Source organism: Rhinoraja longicauda, unplaced genomic scaffold (assembly GCF_053455715.1).
Source record: "Rhinoraja longicauda isolate Sanriku21f unplaced genomic scaffold, sRhiLon1.1 Scf002103, whole genome shotgun sequence".
Lineage (NCBI taxonomy): Eukaryota > Metazoa > Chordata > Chondrichthyes > Rajiformes > Arhynchobatidae > Rhinoraja > Rhinoraja longicauda.
Window position 1 is genome coordinate 1 of NW_027603317.1, and position 17,123 is coordinate 17,123.

Below are 17,123 nucleotides of genomic sequence, written 5' to 3' on the forward strand. Positions count from 1 at the left end.
AACTCCACTGTTGCATCTTAACACCTTTTCAAAATTTAGCACAAGTCAGATCTGCAGTGTTTGCTATCAAATGCAATCAATGCTAATCAATAAAGACACAGAGTGCTGGAGTGTTCTCCAGAGATGCTGCCTGAGCCGCTGAGTTACATAGAAACATAGAAAATAGGTGCAGGAGTAGGCCATTCGGCCCTTCGAGCCTGTACGCACCGCCATTCAATATGATCATGGCTGATCATCCAGCTCAGTAACCTGTACCTGCCTTCTCTCCATACCCCCTGATCCCTTTAGCCACAAGGGCAACATCTAACTCCCTCTTAAATATAGCCAATGAACTGGCCTCAACTACCTTCTGTGGCAGAGAATTCCACAGACTCACCACTCTCTGTGTGAAGAAATGTTTTCTCATCTCGGTCCTAAAAGACTTCCCCCTTATCCTTAAGCTGTGACCCCTGGTTCTGGACTCCCCCAACATCGGGAACAATCTTCCCGCATCTAGCCTCTCCAACCCCTTAAGAATTTTATATGTTTCTATAAGATCCCCCCTCAGTCTTCTAAATTCCAGCGAGTACAAGCCCAGTCTATCCAGTCTTTCTTCATATGAAAGTCCTGCCATCCCAGGGATCAATCTGGTGAACCTTCTCTGTACTCCCTCTAAGGCTAGAATGTCTTTCCTCAGATTAGTAGACCAAAACTGTACACAATACTCCAGGTGCGGTCTCACCAAGGCCCTGTACAACTGCAGCAGAACTCAGTTACTCCAGCACTCTGTGTGTTTTCGTCTGATATCAGCATCTGCATTTCCTTCCTACACATTTCCACTGCACACACACACCCTTGTTATCAGAGGTTAATCCTATCATCCTGATGCCTGCAATGGTTTATCAAACTGCTCAAGGTGACCCTGTCTGAATCCACTTTCACACCAGTTGGTTTAAGCAACTAAAACAGACAAGAACAAGTTGAGGAGATCATGAGTTCATAAGGGTCTGACTCCACTCTCCCCTGAGAGAGAGAGAGAGATAGGGAGAGAGAGAGAGGAGAGAGAGAGAGAGAAAGAGAGAGAGACCATGGAAACTAGACACAAAATGCTGGGGTAACTCAGCGGGTCAGGCAGCATCTCTGGAGAGAAGGAATGGGTGACGTTTCGGGTTGAGTCTGAAGAAGGGTCTCGACCCGAAAACGTCACCCATTTGATCCGTCTGAAGAAGGGTCTCGACCCGAAACGTCACCCATTCCTTCTCTCCTGAGATGCTGCCTGACCCGCTGAGTTACTCCAGCATTTTGTGTCCATGTTCTCCAGAGATGCTGCCTGACCCGCTGAGTTACTCCAGCACTCTGTGTCCATGTTCTCCAGAGATGCTGCCTGACCCACTGAGTTACTCCAGCATTTTGTGTCTACCTTCGATATTAACCAGCGTCTGCAGTTTTAGTTTCTGAGACGATGGAAACGGTGGCTGAAAGGACCACGCGTGGAACATTAATCACCCAAATATTATTAGAAATAAATAAAAAATCAACTTCTGTAGCCGACTTGTAGCTACTCGGTCGGGGGGAAATAAAACCACATGCTCCACTGCAAACTGTAACCACAACTTTGAAGTTGGAGAACATGGCGGACACAGGCCAGCTACAACACCCCTACTGTCTGTGGGTGGGATGGGCCAGCCAGGCAGACACAGGCCAGCTACAACACCCCTACTGTCTGTGGGTGGGATGGGCCAGCCAGGCAGACACAGGCCAGCCACCACACCCCTACTGTCTGTGCACCAGCTTGCCAGCCGCCAGGTTCAGGTTCCTGGCTTGTTTCACCAAGTCACTCTCACTGTAGGTTAGAAGCAGCCGGCCGCAGAGTCAGGAGAAGAAGGCAGGCAGGCAGGCAGGCGGAGATGTCGACAGGTCCGCACAGCACGCAACAGCACGGTGGAGACAGGACAGGCAAGGGAAGAGAAGACAGGGAGATAGAACAGGGGGAAGAGGGGGAACAGGGGGAAGAGCAGTTTGGTTATCCCGCAATGATGAGCACAACACCATCCCTCCCCTCACCTTATAGCAGAGAATTATCCACTAGCACACACAGCGTGCAGATATTACACACATGTAAACACATAACACACACACGCACGCACCAGACACGCACCCCACACACACACAGACACACACACACAAGACACGCACCCTACACACGCACACCAGACACGCACCCCACACACACGACACGCACCCCACACACACACCAGACACGCACACCACACCCACCACACTCACAAACACACACACCAGACACGCACACCACACACACCAGACACTCACAAACACACACACCAGACACGCACCCCACACACACACGACACGCACTCACACACCAGACACGCAACCCACACACACGACACGCACCCCACACGCACGCACACCAGACACGCACCCCACACACGTACGCACAACCAGACACGCACCCCACACACACGCACGCACCAGACACGCACCGTACACACACATGCACGCACACACCAGACACGCACCCCACACACACGCACCAGACACGCACACCAGACACGCACCCCACACACACACTCACCAGACATGCACCCCACACACACACTCACCAGACATGCACGCCACACACACACTCACCAGACATGCACCCCACACACACATACAGACATGCACCCCACAGATATATATACTGTATATATAGCATCACATTTGGAAAGTGGTGAAATCATCAGACAAAGTCAGCATGGATTTACCAAAGGCAAATCATGTCTGACGAATCTTATAGAATTTTTCGAGGATGTAACTAGTAGAGTGGATAAGGGAGAACCAGTCGATGTGTTATATCTGGACTTTCAGAAGGCCTTCGACAATGTCCCACATAGGAGATTGGTGTACAAACTTAAAGCACATGGTATTGGGGGTTCAGTGTTGAGGTGGATAGAAAATTGGTTGGCGGACAGGAAGCAAAGAGTAGAAATAAACGGGTCCTTTTCGGAATGGCAGGCAGTGACTAGTGGGGTACCGCAAGGCTCAGTGCTGGGACCCCAGTTATTTACAATATATATTAATGATTTGGACGAGGGAATTGAATGCAACATCTCTAAGTTTGCGGATGACACGAAGCTGGGTGGCAGTGTTAGCTGCGAGGAGGATGCTAGGAGGCTGCAGAGTGACTTGGATAGATTAGGCGAGTGGGCAAATGCATGGCAGATGCAATATAATGTGGATAAATGTGAGGTTATCCACTTTGGCGGCAAGAACAGGAAAGCAGAGTATTACCTGAATGGTGACAGATTGGGAGAAGGGGAGATGCAACGTGACCTGGGTGTCATGGTGCACCAGTCATTGAAAGCAAGCATGCAGGTGCAGCAGGCAGTGAAGAAAGCGAATGGTATGTTGGCATTCATAGCAAGAGGATTTGAGTTTAGGAGCAGGGAGGTTCTGCTGCAGTTGTACAGGGCCTTGGTGAGACCGCATCTGGAGTATTGTGTACAGTTTTGGTCTCCTAATCTGAGGAAAGACATTCTAGCCTTAGAGGGAGTACAGAGAAGGTTCACCAGATTGATCCCTGGGATGGCAGGACTCCTCATATGAAGAATGACTGGATAGACTGGGCTTGTACTCGATGGAATTTAGAAGACCGAGGGGGGATCTTATAGAAACATATAAAATTCTTAAGGGGTTGGAGAGGCTAGATGCGGGAAGATTGTTCCCGATGTTGGGGGAGTCCAGAACCAGGGGTCACAGCTTAAGGATAAGGGGGAAGTCTTTTAGGACCGAGATGAGAAAACATTTCTTCACACAGAGAGTGGTGAGTCTGTGGAATTCTCTGCCACAGAAGGTAGTTGAGGCCAGTTCATTGGCTATATTTAAGAGGGTGTTAGATGTGGCCCTTGTGGCTAAAGGGATCAGGGGGTATGGAGAGAAGGCAGATACAGGTTACTGAGCTGGATGATCAGCCATGATCATGTTGAATGGCGGTGCAGGCTCGAAGGGCCGAATGGCCTACTCCTGCACCTATTTTCTATGTTTCTATATAGACATGCACACCACACACACACATACGCACACACACACGCACGCAGACATGCACCACATAGCAGACACACACCACACACACACGTAAGCACACACACAAATATATTTACTGTATATAGACACAGCCATGCACACCACACACACACGCACCACATATATATATATATATATATATATATATATATCTATTTACAGTGCCCTCCATAATGTTTGGGACAAAGACCCATCATTTATTTATTTGCCTCTGTACTCCACAATTTGAGATTTGTAATAGAAAAAAAATCAGATTTGGTTAAAGTGCACATTGTCAGATTTTAATGAAGGCCATTTTTATACATTTTGGCTTCACCATGTAGAAATTATAGCTGTGTTTATATATAGTCCCCCCTCCCCATTTCAGGGCACCATAATGTTTGGGACACATGGCTTCACAGGTGTTTATAATTGCTCAGGTGTGTTTAATGCAGGTATAAGAGAGATCGCAGCACCTAGTCTTTCCATCACCTTTGGAAACCTTTATTACTGTTTATCAACATGAGGACCAAAGTTGTGCCAATGAAAGTCAAAGAAGCCATTATGAGACTGAGAAACAAGAATAAAACTGTTAGAGACATCAGCCAAACCTTAGACTTACCAAAATCAACTGTTTGGAACATCATTAAGAAGAAAGAGAGCACTGGTGAGCTTACTAATAGTAAAGGGACTGGTAGGCCAAGGAAGACCTCCACAGCTGATGACAGAAGACTTCTCTCTATAATAAAGATAAATCCCCAAACACCTGTCCGACAGATCAGAAACACTCTTCAGGAGTCATGTGTGGATTTGTCAATGACCACTGTCCGCAGAAGACTTCATGAACAGAAATACAGAGGCTAAACTGCAAGATGCAAACCACTGGTTAGCCACAAAAATAGGATGGCCGGGTTACAGTTTGCCAAGAAGAACTTAAAAGAGCAACCACAGTTCTGGAAAAAGGTCTTGTGGACAGATGAGACAAAGAGCAAAGTATGGAGGAGAGAAGGAACTGCCCAAGATTCAAAGCATACCACCTCATCTGTGAAACACAGTGGTGGGGGTGTTATGGCCTGGGCATGTATGGCTGCTGAAGGTACTGGCTCACTTATCTTCATTGATGATACAACTGCTGATGGTAGTAGCATAATGAATTCTGAAGTGTATAGACACATCCTATCTGCTCAAGTTCAAACAAATGCCTCAAAACTCATTGGCCGGCAGTTCATTCTACAGCAAGACAATGATCCCAAACATACTGCTAAAGCAACAAAGGAGTTTTTCAAAGCTAAAAAATGGTCAATTTTTGAGAGGCCAAGGCAATCACCCGATCTGAACCCAATTGAGCATACCTTTTATATACTGAAGAGAAAACTGAAGGGGACTAGCCCCCAAAACAAGCATAAGCTAAAGATGGCTGCAATACAGGCCTGGCAGAGCATCACCAGAGAAGACACCCAGCAACTGGTGATGTCCATGAATCACAGACTTCAAGCAGTCATTGCATGCAAAGGATATGCAACAAAATACTAAACACGACTACTTTCATTTACATGACATTGATGTGTCCCAAACATTATGGTGCCCTGAAATGGGGGGACTATGTATAAACACTGCTGTAATTTCTACATGGTGAAACCAAAATGTATAAAAATGGCCTTTATTAGAATCTCACAATGTGCACTTTAACCACGTGATTTTTTCTATTACAAATCTCAAATTGTGGAGTTCACAGGCAAACAAATAAATGATGGGTCTTTGTCCCAAATATTATGGAGCGCACTGTATATATAGTATAAGAAGATAACTGCAGATGCTGGTACAAATCAAAGGTATTTATTCACAAAATGCTGGAGTAACTCAGCAGGTCAGGCAGCATCTCGGGAGAGAAGGAATGGGTGACGTTTCGGGTCGAGACTCTTCGTCACCCATTCCTTCTCTCCCGAGATGCTGCCTGACCTGCTGAGTTGCTCCAGCATTTTGTGAATAAATACCTTCTATATATATATATATATACACAGACATGTACCACACACACACACACACCCCACCCACACACCCAAGTGTACGCACACAGACCCGTGTACACACAATACACACACGGGTAAACACACGTGTGTGCACACACACACAAAGGGTGCACAAACAATACACAGTGTACACACAATACATTTGCATATGCAGCCACATACAAGACAGATGGGTGCACATGAGCAGCACACACACGGGAACATGCATGGCATTTGCGCGCACACACAGGCATACACACACACACACAGGCATGCACACACACACACAGGCATGCACACACACACACAGGCATGCACACACACACACAGGCATGCACACACACACACAGGCATGCACACACATACAGGCATGCACACACACACACAGGCATGCACACATACCCAGGCTCGCACACACACACACACAGGCATGCACACACACACACAGGCTCGCACGCATACACAGGCATGCACACATACACAGGCATGCACACATACCCAGGCTCGCACACACACACACACACACAGGCTCGCACGCATACACAGGCATGCACACATACACAGGCTCGCACGCACGCACACACACACACACAACGTTGCAAGTCTATCAGTTGTAGGTGTCCTTCTCCCCACCACCCCTCCCCCAGCACAGACACCTGACACCGTGGAGATGTGGGGGGTGGGTGTGAGGTGACCACACTCACACCAGGCGTGTCACACACACACACACACACACACACACACACACACACCCCAGCCCCACACTTACTCAGCCGGTGAATCGGCCAGCATCCCACATCTGTATCCACATCCATGCTGGGACCATCAGTTACACAACGCCAATCTCAGGACAATCTAGTTTAGTTTAGTTTACAGATGCAGCACACAAACAAGCCCTTCCACCCCGCCGCCAGTTCCACAGCGTCCAGCAATCCCTCGTTCACACTCGCTCCCAACGAATATTGGAAGGCCTGGATGGAGTGGGTGTGGAGAGTCTGGGACCACAGGGCACTACTTCACAATTAAAGGACCTTCCTTTCACAAGGAGATGAGAGGAATTTCTCGAGTCAGAGGGTGGTGAATCTGTGGGATTCATCTTGGAGGCCAAGTCATTGGATAGTTCTACAACACTAGGGGCTAGTGGAATCAGGGGATATGGGGAGAAGGCAGGCACGGGTTACTGATTGTGGATGATCAGCCATGATCACAATGAATGGCGGTGCTGGCTCGAAGGGCCGAATGGCCTCTCCTCCTGCACCTGTTGTCTGTGTTTTCTATGTTTCTATGACATTAGTTTAAGATGAGAGGGGAAACTTTTATTAAGACCTGTATAGATGGAGCGTGTTGGTCAGCATGGGCATGTTGGGGTCAGCATGGGCAGGTTGGTCAGCATGGGCATGTTGGGCAGGTTGGGGTCAGCATGGGCAGGTTGGTCAGCGTGGGCAGGTTGGTCAGCATGGGCATGTTGGTCAGCGTGGGCAGGTTGGGGTCAGCATGGGCAGGTTGGTCAGCGTGGGCAGATTGGTCAGCGTGGGCATGTTGGTCAGCGTGGGCAGGTTGGGGTCAGCATGGGCAGGTTGGTCAGCATGGGCAGGTTGGGGTCAGCATGGGCAGGTTGGTCAGCGTGGGCAGGTTGGTCAGCATGGGCAGGTTGGGGTCAGCATGGCAGGTTGGGGTCAGCATGGGCAGGTTGGGGTCAGCATGGGCAGGTTGGTCAGCGTGGGCAGGTTGGTCAGCGTGGGCAGGTTGGTCAGCATGGGCATGTTGGTCAGCGTGGGCAGGTTGGTCAGCATGGGCAGGTTGGGGTCAGCATGGGCAGGTTGGTCAGCGTGGGCAGGTTGGTCAGTGTGGGCAGGTTGGTCAGCATGGGCATGTTGGTCAGCGTGGGCAGGTTGGTCAGCGTGGGCATGTTGGGGTCAGCGTGGGCAGGTTGGTCAGCGTGGGCAGGTTGGTCAGCATGGGCAGGTTGGGGTCAGCATGGGCAGGTTGGTCAGCGTGGGCAGGTTGGTCAGCATGGGCAGGTTGGTCAGCATGGGCATGTTGGTCAGCATGGGCATGTTGGGGTCAGCATGGGCAGGTTGGTCAGCATGGGCATGTTGGGCAGGTTGGGGTCAGCATGGGCAGGTTGGGCATGTTGGTCAGCATGGGCAGGTTGGGGTCAGCATGGGCATGTTGGTCAGCGTGGGCAGGTTGGTCAGCATGGGCATGTTGGTCAGCATGGGCAGGTTGGGGTCAGCATGGGCATGTTGGTCAGCGTGGGCAGGTTGGGGTCAGCATGGGCAGGTTGGTCAGCGTGGGCAGGTTGGTCAGCATGGGCAGGTTGGTCAGCGTGGCAGGTTGGTCAGCATGGGCAGGTTGGTCAGCATGGGCAGGTTGGGGTCAGCATGGGCATGTTGGGGTCAGCATGGGCAGGTTGGGGTCAGCATGGGCAGGTTGGTCAGCATGAACATGTTGGGGTCAGCATGGGCAGGTTGGTCAGCATGGGCAGGTTGGTCAGCATGGGCATGTTGGGGTCAGCATGGGCAGGTTGGTCAGCGTGGGCATGTTGGGGTCAGCATGGGCAGGTTGGTCAGCATGGGTAGGTTGGTCAGCATGGGCATGTTGGGGTCAGCATGGGCAGGTTGGTCAGCATGGGCAGGTTGGTCAGCATGGGCATGTTGGGGTCAGCATGGGCAGGTTGGTCAGCATGGGCAGGTTGGTCAGCGTGGGCAGGTTGGTCAGCATGGGCAGGTTGGGGTCAGCATGGGCATGTTGGTCAGCGTGGGCAGGTTGGTCAGCATGGGCAGGTTGGGGTCAGCGTGGGCAGGTTGGGGTCAGCATGGGCAGGTTGGTCAGCGTGGGCAGGTTGGGGTCAGCGTGGGCAGGTTGGGGTCAGCGTGGGCAGGTTGGGGTCAGCATGGGCAGGTTGGGGTCAGCGTGGGCAGGTTGGTCAGCGTGGGCAGGTTGGTCAGCGTGGGCATGTTGGTCAGCGTGGGCAGGTTGGGGTCAGCATGGGCAGGTTGGTCAGCATAGGCAGGTTGGGGTCAGCATAGGCAGGTTGGGGTCAGCATGGGCAGGTTGGTCAGCATGGGCATGTTGGGCAGGTTGGGGTCAGCATGGGCATGTTGGTCGGCATGGGCATGTTGGGGTCAGCATGGGCAGGTTGGGGTCAGCATGGGCAGGTTGGGGTCAGCATGGGCAGGTTGGGGTCAGCATGGGCAGGTTGGGGTCAGCATGGGCAGGTTGGGGTCAGCATGGGCATGTTGGTCAGCGTGGGCAGGTTGGGGTCAGCATGGGCATGTTGGTCGGCATGGGCAGGTTGGTCAGCATGGGCAGGTTGGGGTCAGCATGGGCAGGTTGGTCAGCATGGGCATGTTGGTCAGCATGGGCATGTTGGGGTCAGCATGGGCAGGTTGGTCAGCATGGGCAGGTTGGTCAGCATGGGCATGTTGGGCAGGTTGGGGTCAGCATGGGCAGGTTGGTCGGCATGGGCAGGTTGGTCAGCATGAACATGTTGGGGTCAGCATGGGCAGGTTGGTCAGCATGGGCAGGTTGGTCAGCATGGGCATGTTGGGGTCAGCATGGGCAGGTTGGTCAGCGTGGGCATGTTGGGGTCAGCATGGGCAGGTTGGTCAGCATGGGTAGGTTGGTCAGCATGGGCATGTTGGGGTCAGCATGGGCAGGTTGGTCAGAATGGGCAGGTTGGTCAGCATGGGCAGGTTGGTCAGCGTGGGCAGGTTGGTCAGCATGGGCAGGTTGGGGTCAGCATGGGCATGTTGGTCAGCGTGGGCAGGTTGGTCAGCATGGGCAGGTTGGGGTCAGCGTGGGCAGGTTGGGGTCAGCATGGGCAGGTTGGTCAGCGTGGGCAGGTTGGGGTCAGCGTGGGCAGGTTGGGGTCAGCGTGGGCAGGTTGGGGTCAGCGTGGGCAGGTTGGGGTCAGCGTGGGCAGGTTGGTCAGCGTGGGCAGGTTGGTCAGCGTGGGCATGTTGGTCAGCGTGGGCAGGTTGGGGTCAGCATGGGCAGGTTGGTCAGCATAGGCAGGTTGGGGTCAGCATGGGCAGGTTGGTCAGCATAGGCAGGTTGGGGTCAGCATGGGCATGTTGGGCAGGTTGGGGTCAGCATGGGCATGTTGGTCGGCATGGGCATGTTGGGGTCAGCATGGGCAGGTTGGGGTCAGCATGGGCAGGTTGGGGTCAGCATGGGCATGTTGGTCAGCGTGGGCAGGTTGGGGTCAGCATGGGCATGTTGGTCGGCATGGGCAGGTTGGTCAGCATGGGCAGGTTGGGGTCAGCATGGGCAGGTTGGTCAGCATGGGCATGTTGGTCAGCATGGGCAGGTTGGTCAGCATGGGCAGGTTGGGGTCAGCATGGGCAGGTTGGTCAGCATGGGCATGTTGGTCAGCATGGGCATGTTGGGGTCAGCATGGGCAGGTTGGTCAGCATGGGCATGTTGGGGTCAGCATGGGCAGGTTGGTCGGCATGGGCATGTTGGTCAGCATGGGCAGGTTGGGGTCAGCATGGGCATGTTGGTCAGCATGGGCAGGTTGGGGTCAGCATGGGCAGGTTGGTCAGCATGGGTAGGTTGGTCAGCATGGGCAGGTTGGTCAGCATGGGTATGTTGGTCAGCATGGGCAGGTTGTTCAGCATGGGCATGTTGGGGTCAGCATGGGCAGGTTGGTCAGCATGGGCATGTTGGGGTCAGCATGGGCAGGTTGGTCAGCATGGGTAGGTTGGTCAGCATGGGCAGGGGTTATGGGGAGAAGGCAGGAGAATGGGGTTGAGAGGGAAAGATAGATCAGCCATGATTGAATGGCAGAGTAGACTAGATGGGCCGAATGGCCTAATTCTGCCCCTATGAGTTATGATGGGGCCGCTGCCTAACAGCGCCAGAGATCCGGGTTCGATCCTGACTACGGGTGCTGTCTGTACGGAGTTTGTACGTTCTCCCCGTGACCGCGTGGGCTTTCTCCGGGTGCTCCGGTTTCCTCCCACACTCCAAAGACGTGCGGGTTAGTAGGTTAATTGGCTGCTGTAAATTGTCCCTAGTCTCTAGGGAGTGGAATAACATACAACTAGTGTGAACAGGAAGACACAAAGTGCTGGAGTAACTCAGCGGGTCAGGCAGCATCTCTGGAGAACATGGACACAGAGTGCTGGAGTAACTCAGCGGGTCAGGCAGCATCTCTGGAGAGAAGGAATGGGTGACGTTTCGGGTCGGGACTCTTCGTCAGACTGACGTGTGAAGAGTGAATGGTGTGAACAGGTGATGGCTGGGTGCGCTGAAGGGCCTGTTTCCGTGCGGTGCCTGTGAATTACAGAAGCCCCCCACCCTGGGGGTGTGGTGTCCCCCTCACCTCTGTTCCAGCTGCCGCACGGTGCAGCTCATCTGACCCGCCTTCTCCCCCAGCCGCGCCAGGATCTCGTTCTTCTGTCGGATCACGTGGTCTGAGCCCTGCGGACAGACAGGAGGTGGGACAGCTGCAGAGACCAGCGCACACACACACACACCCACACACACACACACCCACACCCCACACACACACACACCCCACACACACACACACACACACCCCACACCCCACACACACACACCCCACACACACACACCCCACACACACACACCCCACACACACACACACACACACCCCACACACACACATACACACCCCACACACACACCCCCCCCACACACACACACACACCCCACACACACACACCCCACACACACACACCCCGCACACACACACACACCCCACACACACACACACACACACCCCACACACACACACACCCCACACACACACACCCCACACACACGCCCCACACACACACGCCCCACACACACCCACACCTCACACACACACACCCCACACACACACACACCCCACACACACACACCCCCCACACACACACACACACACACACCCCCCCCACACACACACACACCCCCACACACACACACCACACACACACACCCCCCACACACACACCCACCCCACACACACACACCCCACACACACACCCCACACCCACAGCACCCACCCTACCACAGTACCCACCCACATGACCCACATTCTGATTACGGGCGCTGTCTGTACGGAGTTTGTACGTTCTCCCTGTGACCGGGTGGGTTTTCTCCGGGCGCTCCGGTTTCCTCCCACACTCCAAAGACGTACACAGGTTTGTAGGTTAATTGGCTTCGGTGAATTGTCCTCATTGTGCAGGGAGTGGATGAGAAAGTGGGATAACAGAGAACTAGTGTGAGCGGGTGGGGTGACTGAAGGGTGTGTTTCTGTGCTGTGTCTCCAAACTAAATTATCAGGTTTTCTATAATTGCAGAGAAAACAAGCCAAGTTTGTCTGATGAAAGGTCACCACCTGAAACACCACCTGTCCATGTTCTCCACAGATGCTGCCTGACCCGCTGAGTTGCTCCAGCACTCTGTGTCCATGTTCTCCACAGATGCTGCCTGACCCGCTGAGTTGCTCCAGCACTCTGTGTCCATGTTCTCCACAGATGCTGCCTGACCCGCTGAGTTACTCCAGCACTCTGTGTCCATGTTCTCCACAGATGCTGCCTGACCCGCTGAGTTACTCCAGCACTCTGTGTCCATGTTCTCCACAGATGCTGCCTGACCCGCTGAGTTACTCCAGCACTCTGTGTCCATGTTCCCCAGAGATGCTGCCTGACCCGCTGAGTTACTCCAGCACTCTGTGTCCATGTTCTCCACAGATGCTGCCTGACCCGCTGAGTTACTCCAGCACTCTGTGTCCATGTTCCCCAGAGATGCTGCCTGACCCGCTGAGTTACTCCAACACTCTGTGTCCATGTTCTCCAGAGATGCTGCCTGACCCGCTGAGTTACTCCAGCACTCTGTGTCCATGTTCTCCAGAGATGCTGCCTGACCCGCTGAGTTACTCCAGCACTCTGTGTCTATCTTTGGTATAAACTAGCATCTGCAGTTCCTTTTTATTCCTAGTCTGTCCTAATAATACCAAATAATAATAAGATGCTGGTGTCAATTATTAAAGAGGTAATAATGGTGCATTTGGATAGCAGTAAAAGGATAAGTCCAAGTCAGCATGGATTTATGAAAGGGAAATCCTGCTTGACTAATCGACTGACATTTTTTGTGGATGTGACAAGTAAAATGGATGAAGGGGAGCCAGTGGATGTAGTGTATCTAGACTTTCAGAAAGCCTTTGATAAGGTCCCACACGGGAGATTGGTGAGCAAAATTAGAGCACATGGTATTGGGGGTAGGTGTTGACATGGATAGAGAATTGGTTGGCAGACAGGAAGCAAAGAGTAGGAGTAAACGGGTCCTTTTCAGAATGGCAGGCAGTGTCGAGTGGAGTGCCGCAAGGCTCGGTGTTGGGGCTGCAACTGTTTACCATATATATTAATGATTTGGAAGAGGGAATTAGAAGTAACACTAGCAAGTTTGTGGATGACACAAAGCTGGGTGGCAGTGTGAACTGTGAAGAGGATGTTAGGAGGTTGCAGGGTGACCTGGACAGGTTGAGTGAGTGGGCAGATGGGTGGCAGATGCAGTATAATGTAGATAAATGTGAGGTTATCCACTTTGGCGGCATAAACAAGGAGGCAGATTATTATCTCAATGGTGTCAGGTTAGGTGAGGGGGAAGTGCAGCGAGACCTGGGTGTCCTTGTACACCAGTCACTGAAAGTTGGTGTGCAGGTACAGCAGGCAGTGAAGAGAGCTAATGGCATGTTGGCCTTCATAACGAGAGGATTTGAGTACAGGAGTAAAGAGGTCCTTCCGCAGTTGTACAGGGCCCTGGTGAGACCACATCTGGAGTATTATGTGCAGTTTTGGTCTCCTAATTTAAGGACTCCCTCCTTGCTGTTGAGGCAGTGCAGCGTAGGTTCACCAGGTTAATCACCGGGATAGCGGGACTGTCATATGAGGAAAGATTGGAAAGACTGGGTTTGTATTCACTGCTTTCTGTCTGTCAACCAATTCTCTATCCATGTCAGTACCCTACCCCCAATACCATGTGCTCTAATTTTGCCCACCAATCTCCTATGTGGGACCTTGTCGAAGGCTTTCTGAAAGTCGAGGTACACCACATCCACTAGCTCTCCCATGTCCATTTTCCTAGTTACATCCTCAAAATATTCCAGAAGATTAGTCAAGCATGATTTCCCCTTCATTAATCCATGCTGACTCGGAACGATCCTGTTACTGCTGTGAGATCCAGGAAAAATGTTCCCAATGTTGGGGGAGTCCAGAACCAGGGGCCACAGTCTAAGAAAAAAGGGGAGGCCATTTAAAACTGAGGTGAGAAGAAACATTTTCACCCAGAGAGTTGTGAATTTGTGGAATTCTCTGCCACAGAGGGCAGTGGAGACCAATTCACTGGATGAATTTAAGAGAGAGTTAGATAGAGCTCTCGGGGCTAGCGGAATCAAGGGATATGGGGTGAAGGCAGGCACGGGTTACTGATTGTGGATGATCAGCCATGATCACAGTGGATGGCGGTGCTGGCTGGAAGGGCCAAATGGCCTCCTCCTGCACCTGTTGTCTATGTTTCTATGTTTCTGGTTCTAATGCAAGCACTAATTCCCAATATCCTCTAATTAACTAATAAATTAACTGACACATTGGTTCAGTATTGTTTATATAGATACAGCACGGAAACAGGCCCTTCGGCCCACCGAGTCCAGCGCTGACCAACGTACACTAGCACCATCCTACACACGAGGAACAATTTACATTTTAACCAAGCCAATTAACCTACAAACCTGATCATCTTCGGAGTGTGGGAGGAAACCGGAGCACCCGGTGAAAACCCACACGGTCACAGGGAGAACGTACAAACTCCGTATAGACAGCACCCGTAGTCAGGATGGAACCCGGGTCTCCAGCGCTGTGAGGCAGCAACTCTACCGCTGTGCTACTGTGCTGCCACAAACTAATACATTTGTACATTAACTACATTTACACATTAACTAATACATGAATATATCAATTGACCCATCAACTAACTGCCTTCAGCCCAGGCACCATTGTGATAAACCCCTTCCACTGTCTAGTGTTGGCTGCCCTGCGTTAGACCCCAATAGGGTTGCCAACTATCTCACTCCCAAATACAGGACAAGGTGATGTCACCGCCCCGCGCCCCACGTGACCTCACCCAGCCAGTGGCCACGTGCTCCCGCTCCACCATTGGCGGCCGCCCGGGCAGGGAGGCGGGTTGTTAGGCAACCTCCGTCAGGCGGCGCACGGGCCTCCGGGCCTACAGTGTCGGGGTCTACAGTGGCCACTGGGCCTACACTGTCCGGGCCTACAGCGTCCGTGCCTCCAGCGCCCTCCGGGCCTACACTGTCGGGGCCTACAGTGGCCACTGGGCCTACACTGTCGGGGCCTACAGTGGCCACTGGGCCTACACTGTCCGGGCCTACAGCGTCCGTGCCTCCAGCGCCCTCCGGGCCTACACTGTCGGGGCCTACAGTGGCCACTGGGCCTACACTGTCGGGGCCTACAGTGGCCACTGGGCCTATACTGTCGGGGCCTACAGTGGCCACTGGGCCTACAGCGTCCAGGCCTACAGCACCGTCCGGGCCTACGGCGTCTGGGCCTAATATGGGACAAGGGCGGTCCCGTACGGGACAAACCAATTTAGCCCAAAATACGGGATGACCCAGCTAATACGGGACAGTTGGCAACCCTCGGCCCCAGCCCCGTGAGGGGGGGGTGGGCGTTCATTGCAGACGGTGGGACAGATACCCCCCCTCCCCTCACCTGGACCTGCTGGCACAGCTCGTGGTTGAGAGCCCTGCACCTCGTCCACCTGCTGCCGGAAGGTCACCAGCACGTCCTGCTTGTCACAGATGTCCTTCTCCAACATCTTCAGGGCCAGCTCCATCTCCTGCTTCATCCCGATCTGCACCTCCAGTTCCTTCTCTACGTCCTGGCGGCACACAAAATGCAGCCCAGCGTCAAACCATGCCCTCCCTGGTTTAGAGAGATATGGTCCAAACGTGGCAAATTAATCGGCCTGGGCAAGTTGGGCTGAAAGGCGTGTCATAGAGTCACGTCACGGAAACAGGCCTTCGGCCCGACTCATCAGTGCCGCCCAACATGCCCCATCTAAGCTAGTCCCATTTGGCCCATATCCCTGTGAACCTCTCCTAAACAAGTACCTGTCTTTTGAGTGTTGAAACAAGGAACTTCAGAGACTAGTTTACAGAAAAAGTGGCCAGTTTCGATCCTGACTACGGCTGCTGTTTGTACGTTCTCCCCGTGACCTGCGTGGATTTTCTCCGGGTGCTCGGTTTCCTCCCACACTCCATAGACGTACAGGTTTGTAGGTTAATTGGTTTCGGTGAACTTGTAAAATTGTCCCTAGTGTCAGACAGTGCTAGTGTACGGGGTGATATAAACTGGTGGAGTGAGTCAAAGGTACCTTGTTAACACACGGACCTGAATACAGTAAGATTTAATAACATCTTACTATATATATGTATATATATACACACACATTCACATTCACGTTATACTGAGAGTGTGGTGGGTAGAGTCATAGAGTGATACAGTGTGGAAACAGGCCCTTCAGCCCAACCCAACTCACCCACACTGGCCAACAATGTCCCAGCTACACTAGAGTCATAGAGTGATACAGTGTGGAAACAGGCCCTTCAGCCCAACTCACCCACACCGGCTAACATGATACAGTGTGGAAACAGGCCCTTCAGCCCAACTCACCCACACCGGCCAACATGTCCCAGCTACACTAGAGTCATAGAGTGATACAGTGTGGAAACAGGCCCTTCAGCCCAACTCACCCACACCGGCCAACATGCCCCAGCTACACTAGAGTCATAGAGTGATACAGTGTGGAAACAGGCCCTTCAGCCCAACTCACTCACACCGGCCAACAATGTCCCAGCTACACTAGTCCCACTTGCCTGCGCATGGTCCATATCCCTCCAAACCCGTCCTATCCAAGTACCTGTCCAACTTAAACGATGGGATAGTCCCAGCCTCAACTACCTCCTCTGGCAGCTTGTTCCATACACCCACCACCCTCTGTGTGAAAAAGTTACCCTCAGATTCCTTTTAAATC

General features: G+C 52.5%; 1 long non-coding RNA gene across 1 annotated transcript; it reads right to left on the reverse strand.

Annotated features, from left to right (window-relative positions):
* Positions 1 to 6: 6 nt before the first annotated feature.
* LOC144591819 (uncharacterized) lies at positions 7 to 15,833 on the reverse strand. The gene is made up of 3 exons (XR_013547025.1): positions 15,800 to 15,833; positions 11,386 to 11,483; positions 7 to 1,822 (listed from the first exon to the last, which is right to left on the reverse strand). It is a non-coding gene; the product is annotated as an uncharacterized LOC144591819 (long non-coding RNA).
* Positions 15,834 to 17,123: the final 1,290 nt, after the last annotated feature.